General features: G+C 36.9%; 1 protein-coding gene across 2 annotated transcripts in view; it reads right to left on the bottom strand.

Annotated features, from left to right (window-relative positions):
• Positions 1–17,394, bottom strand: part of LOC306886116 (kinesin-like protein KIF26B) — a 103,212-nt gene that overhangs the window by 74,102 nt on the left and 11,716 nt on the right. The gene's annotated exons all lie outside the window — the stretch shown is intronic.

The following is a 17,394-nucleotide window of genomic DNA, read 5'->3' on the forward strand; positions in this document are numbered from 1 at the left end:
TTAAATTCTCAAAATCTCACCCTTATTCTTATTCAAATCTCACCCAAATTCTTAAAATCTCACCCTCATGTGGTTCCAAACCTTTATGACTTACTATCTTCTGCAGAAAATCAAAAGACTATATCTTAAAGAACATTTGGAACCAAACAACATTGGACCCCATTGATATCTTCTTTCAGTCAAAAAAAAAAAAGTCAGTAAATGATGACAGCATTTTCATGTTTGGTTGAACTATCCCTTTAAAACAAATGAGTTGATATAAAGGTTACACAATATAATTTAAGCTGCTATCCACATTGATTTATCGATTGATCTGTACACAAACTGTATGACCAAATAATTTCTTTCTATTTTTATTATTCTTCATTTTATTTAGTTTTAGGAGAATGTCTTGATTGTTGAGAACTCAATTAAGTCTTCTAAGCAATGAATGAGCAACCTCTGAGCAACTGGACTTTCCTCTGGGCAAACATACACCCTTGGTTCCTCCATTGTTTTTCCCTAAGCAGTCTTAAAGAGACTAAATGAGTCTATCTTCACAGGTAAGTAATTAGATACAACAATCATTAATTTATCGCCACACAACCATGGAATTTATTTCCAAGACGTTCAAATGATGTGACCACAGAGCAACGCCATGAACTTATTACAGGCACAATCCCCCTGGAGCATCCTGGGGTTAAGTGCCTTGCTCAAGTTCTGATTGGTTCATGGCTCACTTCCTGCAGGGATCAAACCACCAACCCTCTGGTCACCAGCCGTGAGCCTAAACCACTACACCAATTAATGACTAATTGAAATCTAACAATGATGGTAAATTCACAAAGCATAAACAATGTGCACATTATTTTGGTATAGTAACTTTATGCAGAATACAATTATAATGCAAACAACACCTTTGTTCTCTAACGCTTTGTCAGTCTGGATTTGGTTTGCTCTTTATTTTTTCTTTCTTCCAAGTCTTCATTAGCATAAAGCTGCCAATTATCTGGCTTTGGTGCATCATCACACCATGTGTTTGAGCATTCCGTGAGATGAAGATCATAATTATGTTTTGGCACATACTCACAGGGCAGTGTGAAGATGCAGGAATGATTTTAATTAGATTAATTGAGATGACATCATCCTTTTATCACGTAAAGAAAGAGACGCACACTTGCAATGACTTAGTGGACACTCAGAAATAAATATACTTAATCTTTCATTCTGTTGCATCCCATCTGTGTATTGCTTTTGATTAAGACATTAACTACATTACACAAAATAGTTCCGCCACAACGAAGAATTAAGTGATCTCACTTTTTCTTTTTTTTTCTTATGGCCCAGGTTTATCACAAGTCACAGTTGGAATTTCATATTATGGAGCTCATCATAATGGCTAGATGGATTCTAATTAGCATCCCCAATGCCTTGACAGATACTTGACCTTTTTAGCATCTAGGCAGTGCTTGTTAGACACTATAGTGGTGCATCAGTCTCCAACTGCAGGAGTCATGGAGAGGTGTGGACGTTAAACCAGCTAGTATAACAATTAACCTTAAACTTTGGGTTTAGAGGCCACACTCATTTATGCATGCAGACAGGCTGAATTAGAACTGCAGCTAATGATAATGTGTTGCATTTGTCTAAAGCACAGATTCATGTGCTTGAAATCTGGCAACACCACGAGAACTTGTTAACTATTGTTATATATTGTATATATAACTTATATATAAACTTAAATACTTATTTTTATTTCAGATGCCAAGGCAACATTTCTCACCTTCATTCAGTTTAATTTGATATATTAAAATAACAAAAACTAATACAAATAAATATGAATGGAAACTATGGGCCTATAAAATACAAAATAATGGCAAAACCACAACACAAATTACAAAAATATTTATAAAAAACCATAATAAAATAACTTCAAATAAACAGTTGAAACAAGTAGGATGTTGTTGAAAATCACAACCTAGTTTTCTTCCGCATTCTGATATATATCAAAATAAACCAGTACATGAAACAAGATAAGTATGCACTTACGTGATGTTATCCATCTCAAATTTATTGGATTGTGAAAAGTAGGTGTCATATACCAGGTGGTTGAAAAACTAGTAGGTTTGGAGAACAAGAGATCAAGGTTTTAGCATTGTTAGTTAGGCCCTGCTGGTAAATGCTGTAACTGTATAATATTTTAGGGGGGAATCATTATTTTTCTCCATTGTTGAAGCTCTGTATTCTGCCTACTATGCCCTTCTCGGTGGCCTCTCAGTAGGTAGGCACCCCCTAGTTACATGCTTCCACCAGAGGCTGAGGCCTCCGGACAGAGAGCTTATGTTATGTGGTGGATCAGGATGCTATTACATAGCCTTGAGTCCTCTGCTCTCCCCCTTCTCGGGGATCAAGACTCACTTCTCAGAAGTTGGCCTTTGGGACGCATGCCCGCCCACTTTAGCCACTCGTGGCCTTTTTTCTCTTGCCCTCGTTGTGCTCCTGAGGGATACACACAGGGCATGGACTTGGAAGTCTGGTGGCGTGGGCATCTCGTTCCCCTAGCGTTTCGACGCAGCTCGAGTTCCTGGAAGGGAACGTCTCAGGCTACGTATGTAACCCTGGATCCCTGAAGGGAATGTGACGCTGCGTCTCGAGGCCATACTTCCGGCATCCCTGCGAGCAGTTGCTTCATTCCTAGAAGCAAACGTCGGTTCCACCGCACGTGCTTTTATGCTTCCTGGTCGATTACGTCACCTGCCCGTGACATCTCGCCCTTCCATTGGACAGATTACACATGTGATTTAGAGCGCGGTCACGCTGAAAGCATTCCCCTAGCGTTTCGACGCAGCGTCTCGTTCCCTTCAGGGAACCAGGGTTACATATGTAACCTGATACGTTTTATTAGTGGTATTTGTTATATTATTTTCATTCAAAATTATGATCATAAACACATTGATTTTATTGTTTACTGCACTTTGTTATTCTTAGTGATCTACCTATAGCAGCTAATGAATCACAGGTCTGACACATTCACAGAAAATAGTTTACTTCTACACTGCAAAATAAGGTGGAGAAGACTTTTTTTTTTTCCTTTACAGATGAAATGTGCACAAATATGCCTATTAAGAAAAATACGGTCAATTTTGATTTCATTTGTTGCTTCCTTAGGCGACATCACATAACTGTAACACTTTTCAACCCAGCTGTTATAGCATTTTGCATTGAATATATCTGACAGTGCATCGTGGGTCTCTGACACATCATTATAGACTCAGAGTGGGGTGGAAACATACTGTAATCCATCTGCACTGGGCTTACGGTGTCCTTACCACACCTTGTACCTCCCCGTCGGGTCTGGCAGGACCCTCTCGGCTGGGCACAGGGCAGCGGTCCAGCTAATCAAAGCCCTGCACACGAGCACAGTCACTGAAGGAGAGAGACTGAAGGTCTGTTCTGATTAAAACCACACATTCCTGCTGTCAGTGTAAATCTAGAGGCCGACTCTAATTTTACACAAGCTGCTTTGTGTATCCCTCCCGTCCTCAGCCAGTGTCCCCTCTGCCCCATACATTGCACGTGGTGACCTCTGCAGTTAACGCCGCTCTTATATAGCGCTAACTAAAGCTAACAGGGCAGCACTGTAACGTAAGTCCAGACCTAATACACTTATCTCTGACCATGCTGGTGGTTCCGTCATGCAGGTCCATAAAAAGGAAATGCAACCCACGTAAGACGCAAATTCTACCCAGAAAGCTCGTCTGCCTCATTTTGCATGCATTTTGGATAAAGGTTCATGTCCTGTGCTAAACCTATGAAGTTCCTGGAATGCAATAACTAGTACCGTGGAAAAAGGGTCTATAATTATGTGACAATACATTGAGGAGTGCAACTTAAGGCAAGACACTACAAGCATCTAATTGATGCAGCCATTCAGTTTTTTCGTGCACTGGTCAATTTTGAGCTTCTTTTTTTGCACTTTATATAGTTGTACCTGTAGATTTCAATTGCAATGCAAATTTAAAGACCGTTTTCTCAAAATGCAAAATGTTTTTTTTTTTTCTTCTTATGCATTGAGCCAGAAATATCCACTTCAGAAGCACTTAACTTTCCAGTTTTATTTCTAACTATAATCTAAAGGTTTTTACATGGTTTGTTCATATATCATTCACCTGTTTTTAAACAACACTGTATTCCTAAACAACATGGTGAAAACTGTCTTTTTTTTCTGGCTGTTGACAGTATTTTAAAATGTATTCAGTAAAGAGATATATAAAACCCCCGCTGTAAAAACTTTTAATATATCAATAAAATGACAAGAATTATGAACCTGACATTATCACATCTTCAGATTTCTGTTCTGGAAATGTATGCAAATGAAGGCATATCCCATTTTATGTATATCCTTTATGAATTCAGTCTAGTGGTGTTTTTATGTCTTGAGTCATCTCATTTGCCTTCACGGTTCATTGGTTTGAGGGTTGATGTAAACACATTTTGATAGGGGGCTGTCACTGATGGTCTATGAAACTCATTGGCAACATTGTGTCTGTCATCTTCAATGTCCTATCAGCTTTTAAACTAACAGCCAGAAATACCTGATATGCACTACCTTCCAAAAGATTGGTGACCTTTCTGTAAGATTTAGTTGTTGTTTTTTCAACAAGAATACTGATATGCTATAATATATATTATAATTTCCACAGAAAAATCAATTTTTAACATTGATAATAATAAGAAATGTTTATTGAGCAGCAAATCAGCATATTTTTTTATTTCTGAAGAATCATGTGAAACTGAAGACTGGAGTACTGATGCTGAAAATTCAGCTTTACATCACAAGAAGATTTTATATTCAAATGTACTATAGTGAACTATAAATATGATGTGCACCCTACTTCACTCAGGATGTCTATGGGAGCTGTACATGATATATTAGTATGCACAGAAATATTGTTGTAAATATTTGTAGAAGGCAGACAGAAGTGATATGGAATACGTCTGTGGACCCCACTGACCTCCACTTCCCTGACCGACAGGAAATAATCACTCATGCACTGGAAGTTCTGTTGGTATAGACACAAAATGTTTATCATGGCTAGTTATCTTTGAAGTTATGTCAAGCTTTATTATATTACAAAAAAACAAACAAGGTTGTAGGTGAATCGCAGCACTGGAACTTCAGCTTTTTCAACTGCGGCAGCAGAAACCTGCATTTCTGTAATTCATGCACTGTAAAAAGTGATGCTGATTTAACTTTAAAAAAAATTTAGGAAACCCGTTGCCTTAAAATTATAAAGTAAATAATAATTGAAAAAAAAATGTTAAGTGACAATTGACAATTCACTTAACTTATACTTTTTTTATTAATAATTACTTAATAATTTTAAGGCAACGGGTTTCCTCAATTTTTTTTAAGTTAAGTCAACTTATCATTTTTTACAGTGATAAGAAGCCTATTTATGAAATATTGTGTGTCATCAAGCAGCACGCAGACTCAAGCAGAAAAAACAAGCAAAGTTTCACAAAAGTAAAATATTTCATTGTGTTTGGAGCAAATATCTGCACTCCTCGAATGAATTTGGGGGCTGCTAACTGCTGTAATCACTGTAAAAAAAAAAAAAAGAAAATTGTTGTTTCATCTTAAAATAATTTGTTACCCCCGCTGACTTAAAATGTTTTGTTTAGTCAACTAAAATATTCCAGTTGTCCCTTAAATTAACATTGATTATCTTAAAATTTAAAGTTGACTAAACTAAAAATTTTAAGTCAGCGGGGGTAACAAATTATTTTAAGTTGAAACAACTTTTTGAAACTTTTTTACAGTGTGCAAAGCCACTGCAGATATTTCTTCTTTCAGGGTGGAGACCCAAATACCAAATCCTAAGCCATGTCACTTCAAGACTTCACCAAAAATAACCAAAAAGTGCTTCTTTAACTCAGTTTAACTGTAAAAAAAAAAAAAAGAAGTGAACTCAAATCCTCTTTGAACTCTGACTGATGTTCGAAAATCTGCCTGACTCACATTTACAACATATTTTGCTTGGTGAAAACCAATGCAATAAATGCCTTACAGGGAAAAATTAAGCAATACTTGTGCTTATCTAAATGGAAAGTGCTGCTTGCAGGCATTTCACTTATTAATATGAGAATTTGATTCTCATATTCCAACCAAAATGTGATAATCAGTAAACATAGGTGTTTAATGTCAAAGAAAATCATGAAATTCAATCGCAGTGAGTGGTTTATAGATTTGATATGAATTATGGAGGGCTTGGGAATACATACAAGTGGAATGTACTATATATTTATTCGGAATAAATATTTATGAAGCCATTTTAGTGATAAATATAGTTATACAAAGCATGTACACGTGTGGAAAACGTCTTTTTCTTTTAAAATATTTTGCATTACAGCTTTGCCTGAAGAATAAAAAAATTACTGGGGTCACTGAGGTTGTTATCATATTAAAAAATAGTTGTAGAAGAGGTGAGCACTTAGTAACTGCCATTAGGGTTTCAAAAGGAACCAGATTTTAGTTAGTGAATATGGAAGAGAGCTATGCATTCATTCAAGACACATCCGTGCAACATCTATAACATTTTGCAGTATTTACATTATTACCTACTACATACATTTTTTTAAATGAACCCTATCTTCTCTCTATAAATGCATGGAGACTGAGATTACATTGGGAGAACAAACAGAACTATGAAAGCTAAAGCGCTCTAATGGATGCAGGCATTCATTCTTCAACCAAAAACAGACAGAGCGCATCTGAGAGGGTGAAAGAGGCCTCTTAAGACTGCCAGATGGACCGAAGCCCTCTGGTCCAGCGCTCTGCTTTAAACACACTTCAGATGAGAGCTTCGGAGAAGTGTTGATTGGACAGTCACCATTCATCACGATGGGAACTGGATCCAAGTCTGAAGAAACGGCTCATATTCCTTAGTGTCGAATTAGTTTCGAAAGAGTCTGGATGGTTATTAGGTTCTAATTGGAAGCATTTACTCACTGCCACAGGACTAGTCTCAAGCCACATTCGCCCGTTTAGAGGACAAAGCAAATGAGCAAAAGTTAGGCCTGCGTCCAGAGCCTCTGGTTTCCTGTTCACTAGTCAATTCCTTATTTCATTAGCAGGAACCAGAAAGAGCGGCAGCCATTATCAGGCTGGTTATGAAAATATTGAAGTCATTAATACTGCTAGCAGAAGCCCTGAATGAATCAATTAACCATCGTCTATATGGGCCGTCCCAATGGGACAAACATGGAGGACAAGGGGTAAAAGTCATGAGCTACATAGCAGGAACAGAAGATAGACTGTCCTGCTTTTTAAACTGCCTCTTTGTGTCTACACTCATGAAAATAAATACTCCAAAAGGGGGGTTTCACAGTAATGCCATAGAAAAAATAATTGGGGTTTCCCAGAGAACAGTTCTTAAAAGAACCATTATTAATTTTTAGTGTAAAGAACATTTACACCAACAATTTAAAGAACCTTTTGCACAACGGAAAGGTTCCATGGATGTTAAAGGTTCTTTATGGAAGAATCTTTCTTTTAAAGAGTGTATGAAAGTCATTAGATGTGAGCTAGAAAGAGTTCAACACACCTGATATTGTGTTGGAATCAAAAATATGGGTACAGAATGATCTTGTACACTGTAAAAAAAAAAAAAAAAGAAAAAAGTTGAGCCAACTTAAAATTTTAAGACACAAACTTCAGCAGATTTTTGAGTTTTCTCAACTTTATTTTCTCAAGACTTTATGTTTTCTCAAGTTTATACAACAAAAAGTTGAGAATCTCCTACAAAAATAAGTTGAGAGAACTCAAAAATCTGCAAAAAGCTGGTTGCTTTAAAATATTAAGTTGGCTCAACTTTCTTTTTTTTACAGTGTACATAGGCTGACAACAAACAGAAGGACATTTTGGATTTCACACATCTCTGACATTGTACAAAATGCTGTAGATCTTCTAATGGATTCAGGAGACATATCAGTGGTGCAAATCATTGTTGTGGAACATGGTCTGGTTCGCTTATTCATTTGACATCATCTGACTAATGGTATTCTGCTTATACACCCGCTATCTGAGCATGCCAACACCAACATATTGGTCAGACAAAAGCCCCTTTCACAGTTGTGCTGGAAAAACAACTTTTTGTGTTTTACAGATGAAAGAAAGTCACACATGTTTGCAACAAAATGGGGGTGAGAAAATGAGAGAATTTTTGGATGCAGTAAGCCTTTCATGAAAGAGGATGATTAAATTAAAAGTTAGTGTTTAACCCTCATTATGTTTGCCTTCGGGGGAATGTTAGATGTGACGGCGAGAAATGTTTTGAATGATTTTGAAGATTTCCAGATACTAAATTATACTGATCATGTGGTACATACCAGTGTTATAATTAACTAAATGTTTAACCATTAAAAATAATTTTTGTCAATTGAAATAAAGCTGAAATTAAATTATTAATAAAATTAATGTTAGATGAAAAACGTCAATTTAGTTCACTTAACTAAATACATCTAAACATCTAAACACAAAAAAAAACTAATACTAAAATTAATAAATAAAATACTAATTCAAAATATTAATACTATATAAAAATACTTAACACTGAGTGCAAACTAATTCAGTCTGGTGTGGATGTCATTGCATTATAAAATGATAATAAAATGATAAATGATAAACTGTTTAGAACTGACCAGATTAACCCCACACTCCTTGAAAACAACCACTGTTCAGTCAACTTTCCTCAGGTGAGTGCATTTTCAGAAGAAAATCAATGTTTATGTATGCTACAAGAAACTAAAGCAAAGGCTAGCTCTCGTTACTAGTTTATAGGTTGTAGTCATATAAAAGCCCTTAAAAAATTTATTTCCTTCATCAAGATCCTGTAAACTATAAACATGTAAAAACCTGGAAAGCGATGTAAGGACAAAGTCAGTTTTTGCTGTACCGACATATTACCTGATGTTGCTTTTGGCTAATGTGGTGATTGTTTTGTGAGTGGCTTCATTCATATTGAGGTTTCACTGGTCATTCATTATATTTCCACCTTCCTCTGACTGTACACAACATATGCATAAACCTCACAAAGAAGCTGTTTAGTTTGACATCCCTAACCCACCTCTTTGCCTTGACAGTTATCCTACATCAACAAACCCAGAGGTCTCTGCAGGGACCACCTCTCTATCTGCCCCCACAGAACCCACTCGTGTCTTTGGACCCAAACTGCTGCCAACCGTGTGGATGAGGAGGGACAGACAGCCGGCTATTGATAAGGGCACACAGTATGCTTACAGTCTTGTATGCATGCATTTGAGCTTCAGACAGCAGGTTCAGTGTAGGCAGAAAGGTGCTGTCAATAGCTGTCAAAGTTTAATTCAAACTCAACTGAATGGATAAGTGAAGTCTGAAAGCACACACAGCATGAAAACCCAATCCAAACATACCTGATCCAGTTTAACATGAACATCCTGACCCAAAACATGCACTACACCAATACATTTGCAATAAATATTAAAAGTACACATATATTTACACTCATATTCTATAAGTACTTCTAGGTATTTTTGAGGCTTATTACTGATGCAACAATACCTATCCAAGTTATAATAAAACATCTGTTTTGCCTTAATTTTGATTCAGCCAAGAGAGTCATAAAATCAACATGGTTCTCGACTGAAATTGAGCAGCCTGTTTTTACACAAATTAGAAATGGATGCATGCCAATGAGTCAACACAAAAGCAAGGGAAAAATCAGTATTTTCCACTTTCTTAAATGTCCAGTGTTTTCCAAAGCTGAACTGGATTCATTAAGTGTTGGGTTTTGTGCCATATTTTTTATGGAACTTATTTGTTACAAACGTATTGTGGATGTAATGCTACACTGAGCCCACAGCCCACACACAATTCCATGTCTGTTTCATCTTTAAGCGATTACATAGACAGCATCTTAGACAGTTCCATCAGATATATGACTTTTTTATATAACATCACCTCCCGCAGGGTACACAGAGGTTATCCATGATGTCATTCTGCAATGTGTCAATCACATAGACTACTATGAAAATAATATGATCACATGATCCTCCAGAAATCATTGTAAAATGCTGAATTGATTGATTGATTGATTGATTGATTATTCATGTTTAAAACAGTTGTGCTTCTTAATAATTTAATTGAAGCTGCAGTCTCTTTTTTTCAGGATTCACTGGTGAATAGAAAGTTCAAAAGAACAGCTTTTATTTCAAATTGAATTAAATATAAGCAGAAGGGTGAAGGACATGTGCATTTTGATCATCTGCAACAGCCATAAACCATGAGCAAAAAACAAAAACAAACATGTCAGTGAATTTAATTATTGACTGACATCTGCTAAAAACATTATTAATACTGAGGACATTTTACAGTCCAGCTCAAAATGATAACTAAATTTACTGAGGCATGTGGCAGTAAATAACAACATATTTTCACTCTGATCTTTGTAACTGGCTCAGATTTTGCTCTGTTCCTGGTTGTGTTTCACATGAGAGTGAAATCACAGCTCTCTAATCCCACAGCAAATCACCTCCACTGCCAAACATTCATCAGTTCTGTATGAACTCACTCAAGACCCGTCCAAAGGTCTCCGGATGAAATGATCAATCCTAAATCAAAATCTTAGTAAACAGATAACCAATTTATTTATTTATTTAATAGTTTCAGGCCAATAATTCATGATCAATCTTAAAACTAAATTTCCACACACTTACATATACAACAAAAATGTTTTACTGCTGTCATCTGATGTCTTCTCATTAATGTTTGTCTGATACGTCATAGTTCATGCTTCACTGGAAATTAAATTCTATCATTTAAAGAGTGTAAATTACTTCTCTCACACAAATTAGCACATTAACTTTAATGCTTCACCTCACGCCCTATGAACTGAAAAACGGTGCAATTGCAGCACATTGTCATGCAAAATAATTAGTGAAATTAATGCAAAATAACTACTATGTTGTTAGCATATATTGCTCAATCATACATGCATTTACAGAGCTACAGGCACTAAGCATTAAAATCAGCATATCTAAACAATATAATCATAAATCTTAAGGGTGTCTCGGCCTGTCAATCATTCAACCTGTTTTAGAGAAACTGCATGTGGTTGAAGAATAAGAGGCAGTGGAAGTAAGCAAAACACTGCCTACAGCAGCTTTAACAAGCATTCAGGACCCTATTAACATATCATTTATTGATAATGTGCAGCCTCACTATCTGAGTGGGTGTTTGCTCCAGGGGATTTGCGAACAATTTTATACTGCAGCATACAACTTAAGTGTGGTTTTACCTCTGGTTAGCCTACACATACCTAACTGCCCTAGCAAAGAGGATTGTGGTTTCGAGAAAATCACCTCGTTTTTGCCGCCTGGATCTACCTGCTGACACGGAGGTCCTCAAAGAGCTCAAAGAGCACATAAATAGGCTACATGCCATTTCCACAAATCTCCACCTAAGCGCTCATGGGAAAGCACAGAAATTAAGAAATCGTAGACTCCACTTAGCTAGCTCACTAATGCCTGGCCAATCTAACTCACCGATTTGGGTCCACTACAGCCACTACAGACATCCTAAACTCTTAAATCTTTAGTCATTTCCATGAGCCCTGAGCTCATTATTCAGCAGTGATGTCACATTCTTCCCCTCATTACTGTGCTGGATGCAGCCAAATTCAGTTGTATCTAGATGATAAACTTCATTCTGCAAAAAAGTCTCCTGGGTTGGGCTCCACCAGTCCACATATGAGGTTTAGCAGCTACTAGCAAAGATGTTAGATATACCAAGCCGGTGCACTCATATTCTTATGAATGGGAGAAAATGCAACACACAATATGACGGAAAAATTCCTGTCTACTAAAGATCCAATCACCAATTAGTAAAGTCATTGTGCCGCTGTAAGCTCTGGTTATTATAGAAACATTCAGTGTATTGACTGCATAAGTGCATTGGCTAATGGTGCATTAAACTATTTGAGCACAAAAAAACTACATTTATTGGACAATGTCAGATTTTGATTTGAAAAATGTTTAAATGTGAATGTCACAAGCAGTTTTTGACACAAGTAGACTTGGTCTTGGATGCCCAAAATATCTACCCAGGGGTGTTGCAAATAATAATATTGATACCAAAAAACAGGAAATTCTATTATTTATTATGACTTATTTTATTTGACATGCACATGCTTTGTTTAGATCGGGTTCGTGTTGAAGAGTAAAGTCATTTATTCACATAATGTTCTCTCTCTTACAATGTAAACGAGTGTATATGTAAATATCATCAATATCACATTTTATAAAGAACTGAAGTTTGTCGAATAGCTTATTGGTGCAATTCAATCAGTCTGCTGTTTTACTCCAACCATTACTCCTGGACGGAAGTTTCCGTTTATATGTAGAATTGCATCTCATTTAAGTTTAGTGATCAAGCCCAAATATATTTGGTAGTGTGCAACTTACATCGCAACTACGTTACGTTATAACTAAAGGGTTAGAAGACTGTCACAGAAGAGAAATTGATGAATAATTCATTGTTTTTGTTTTCTTTGTGCACAAAAAGTATTCTAATAGCTTTATAAAATTGTGGTTGAACCACTGTTGTGTTGCTCTCTATGCAGGGTCAGAAAGCTCTTGATTTCATCAAAAACAAATCTTAATTTGTGTTATGAAAATGAACGAAGGTCTTATACATTTGGAACGACATGAGGGTGAGTAATTAATGACAGAATTTTCATTTTTGGATGAACTAGCCCTTTGAGCACAACTGGTGCAACCTGCCCGTTTTTTAAACGGTTTCTGGTGCAGCAAACCTTTTTCAATCCCACGGCATCAATGAAAAATGGTTGGCATTCAGATAATGCTAATGTATGCATGAGGACACAGCACATGCCTCATTTGAAGTCTTGACATGTAGATTGCTGAGCGTGCATCCTACGGAGAGAAATTGTGTGTCATTTATACGCTACACGAGGGTAAAAATCCCAAAGATCCTACAATAAGATTGGACAGGCTGCAGATGTTTCTCGGCATCAGGTAAATTTTCCGCTCTCATACGAGACACCGATTTAGAAGCCATCAAAAAACGATGCATCTCAAACCAAATCCATGTCGGCACCCCTGATGTTCGTTTGCTTTCAAAATCCAGATTAGGAGAGAGAGCTAGATGGAGAGAGAGAAAAACTGAGATCACAATCGCGTAGGTCTCCTTTCCACCAAATGCTATCTACCTGCATCTCATTGCCAGAAAACTGCCATAAATCCACGCTTGGCCAGCAGCTCTTTTTGGCCCTGCACCCCTCAGAGGAGGGATGAATAGGAAATTAGAGCTCACAGCAGCCCAGGGATCTGACACAGGAAATGGAGCTAGTCATAGAGTTCTGCTTTTATCGTCCTGTAATAAGTTCCAGCTGGCTGCACATTGAGGGTGCACCAGTGCAGTATATGAGATCAGTGCACACTATAGAATACACACTCGCCTCTGGTGGGGCTCCAGTATTACAATCACAGCTCAGTTTCGGTTCAGTAATAAGTGTGTTCAATGTGCTTACACTCAAAAATGCATACTAGATACCATTAAACACACCAGAGCTGGTTAAAAAAACAGTTAGATGATTAATAATTGCAATCTTGATTTGAATAATCTTTATACTGATTCTTAAAATCCTAAAACCGATCTATTCCAGTGTTTCCTGCATTGGCTTTCAGAGGTGGTGCATGAACAAAGGCATGCATGTAACTGAATCGACCACCTTTTATGTTACGCAGATAAAAAGACTGTGAAGTGTGAAATAATGTCTTTCTATTGAGTTATCCTCACTGGGTGTACACGCAATTATATACAGCGCAACCTGTGTAAAACGATTCACAAAGTTTCTTTAAACCAGTTGAGAGTGCAAACAGTGTAGTCAGATTCACAAACAAAGGACTCTTTTCTTTTTTTATTAATGTTTTTATGTTTGATTAATCGTTCAAAAAAAAAACTGTTTAAATCTGTCTGATGGATCCTATCTATATCAAATAATATATAATATTTAATTAAATAAAAACTAAATAATGAATATGTAACTTATGTATATTTTGCTAAATGGACATAAAATAAAAAGTAAATATAAAAAAATGTAATTGGCCTTAAATCAAATCAAGAAAAAAAAAAGTATTCTACAAAAAAAAAAATGGGGAAAAAAATGGAAATACACAGCAAATTTGTATTATATCCCCTTTATTGAATAAAAAAAATTATATTATACACCACTGATATTTAGGGATTTTATCCGAACATAAACAAGTAGTAATTATTAGTAATAATTGATTTCCTATTCATTTGTATTTTGCTATTATATTTAAAGTTACATTTACTCCTTTTGAGGATGCTTTTATCCAAAGCAACTTACCAACGAGACATTTTTACAGAAAAGACATTATGTGCTTCACAGTCAGGTTAGAAAAGCTTCGCAGAAAGAAAATCTCTTTCTGAACTGGCCACACATTATTCCAAAAACACAAATGTCTCCACTAGCCAAAAACACAAGGACAAGCAAGATAAACAAGGACAATAAATGGATAAATTAAAGCTACTTTTGGCAGCCAGCATTTTGAGTTTGGAGTCTTGGACTAAGGATATACCGATGTTTTCCCAAAGCTGGCACATCCAAGAAAATGCAAAACTATTTAAAACCGATAGCGATAATGAGAACTCTCATTGATACACGCAACAGACTATAGACACTCAAATCTCAGACATATCACTCTAACCAGACTGCAAATAAACAACAGACCTCCAAGTTTTTGAGGCTAAATTCCTTTGCGGTTTTGTATTTGGCTGAACTGCGTGTCCTGCTGAGCCTCGGAGGGGTCACATTTGGTGTCACGGCAGTAAATTTGCCTGAAGTCAATTTAAAGATAATTGGATAAACCAAGAACAGAGGTCTTCATCCACAGATCAGCCACAATTTATAGACTGTCTCTATTCTTGGCTTTCCAAAGTGCTTTCTGATCACTCTACGATCTGTTCTTCATTGGCAGGAACAGAGGTTGTCCATCAATTAACCAACACACAGATAAACTCAACTGAATCTCAACAAGAAGTCTTATCACCGACAAACCCTCCTCTAGTTGTCTGAGTTAACTCGGTCATGATTGAAAAGAGACAGACTTGTCTTTCCTAACACAATTTGCCGTAATAGATTAATGAATCTCAGCTGAGTGCTGCACTTCCCAGCGAAGATGCTCATTTATAGACACTGACCCGACTGGATTGATGCGGCAGTGCGACCTCTGATGAAAACAGGCCTCTACAAATAGGCCGAAGACGTATGTTTGTTTGTGCGGGCCGGGGGTCAATGTCAGGGCAGAGATGAGTGATTTAGACAATATCACTTACTGACACAAGGATCAGCACTGGAGTGTTTGGGAGAAGACATAATCTAGCCTGTCAATCCCTTCGTTTTTGCGCTGAGTAGAAAGGGTCAATATGAGCTCAGTGATGAATGTGTTTTCACTAGACACTGTTAACGGTCAATCATCTCCTCTCTAGTGTTCTCACTGATGGGGTGAGAGCGCCAAACAGACACCTGGAGTGATTAACAATCTCCATTTAGAAATGAGAAGCATGTGCGGCATGAAACGATACATCAGCTATAGCGATTAATTACTCTTGAGAGCTTTTAAATGCATCTGTGTTTGTATGGCAAATGCAGCATCGACAGGCCGAACAGCAAGGCTTCATATGATGGGCAGGTAGGGAAGATTCTGGATGGGAAACACAGCTCAACATACTAATTCCACACACAAACTCACCTCTCATTTCTCTGTTTATAATAGCACAGCCAGAATCAATTTGCACATGCAATTCCACTCACTTCAGTATACAAGTAACAAGGAATTGTGAGGATGTTGTAACTAATTAAGTAAAGTAAAAAAAAAGAAAAAACAAGCAAGATAAACAAGGACAATAATTGGCTAAATTAAAGCTACTTTTGGCATTAGACATTATTTATAGCAGCAACCACTAACGCGCTGCTTCATTACGCTGTGACTTAATGAGGCTATTGTAACCGAATGCTGGAAATCTTAAAATGTATTCATTACTCAAAATTTATACTGGTTACTTTATATTTACATATACTAAATGCAGTGGTTTCATTAAATTCTAAATACTAACCTTAGTAAATAGACAGACAGACAGATATTAAGCAGCACAACTGTTTTCAACATTGATAATAATAATAAATATTTCTTGGGCAGCAAATCAGCATATTAGAATGATTTCTGAAGGATCATGTGACACTGGAGTAATGATGCTGAAAATTCAGCTTTGCCAACACAGAAATAAATTAGATTTTAAAATATATATTAAAATAGAAAACAGTTATTTTAAATTTAAAGAATATTTTACAATATTACTGTTTTAACTATTTTTAATCAAATAAAACAAGCAAAAGAGACTTTCAAAAACAGTCAATGGATGGGTGGATGGCACCATAAAAAAGCCACCTAATGCTAGTCTTTCTTTTTTTCTTTTTGGGCTGTTTTTAGTAAGCGACTTTGACACAGAGAGAGAGATGGAGGACAAAGAGAAGGAACTGAAAGAGGGGGCGGGGCTTGTCTGCCTGTCACCTCCTTGATTGATTGGACAGATTGTGGGGTTTCATTAGGACTCTAACCACACTCCCACTGTGAGATCAGTAGGGAGGATGTGTTGTTCATTCCTCCATACAATCACAATGACTGAAGAATATGATAAACGGACCCTGCAAATTAACCCCTGGGAGTTGCAGTCTGATATCCAACAGTGTTAGTAGTCATACAGTCCCCTGTTCGCTTGCTTGACATATCACAACCACTGCTCTCATGCACATATTAGATCAACAGAGCTCTATGGGTTATTTCTATAACATGTTTTAAATTGCCTATTGTTGTACCAACCACACATTAGACTATAAGCTTGAACAGAGGATGCCAGTCAAACATCACCCCACAGAGCAGGTTATTTATTTCATTTTCCATTGCCTTCACTGATCAGTGGATTTGAATTGACCCAGCTATTGAGCTGTATTTTATTAGGAGTATTTGAAATGATCTGCATGGCCCAGCTGCCTTCCTGTGTAAACAGGCAGGAATAGCACTGCCCAAGAGATTTTCCTCTGTCTTTCTCTCTCATGACTCTATACCTGACAAGCTGCAGAGTTAGAGATAACACACGGTTTAATACACAACCCACACTGAGTCTCAACAGCTCAAATTGATGCTTATTTAACACAAACCGCCTCATCCACTGTAGGATTCTGACCCTGACCGGCGACACTACAATATATTCTGCTGGAGCGGAGCTTATATAGTTTAGTAAACCAGCTGGTAAATAGTCAATCCATACAG

The sequence above is a fragment of the Barbus barbus genome (assembly GCF_936440315.1).
Source record: "Barbus barbus genome assembly, chromosome: 20".
NCBI classification, from domain to species: Eukaryota; Metazoa; Chordata; class Actinopteri; order Cypriniformes; family Cyprinidae; genus Barbus; species Barbus barbus.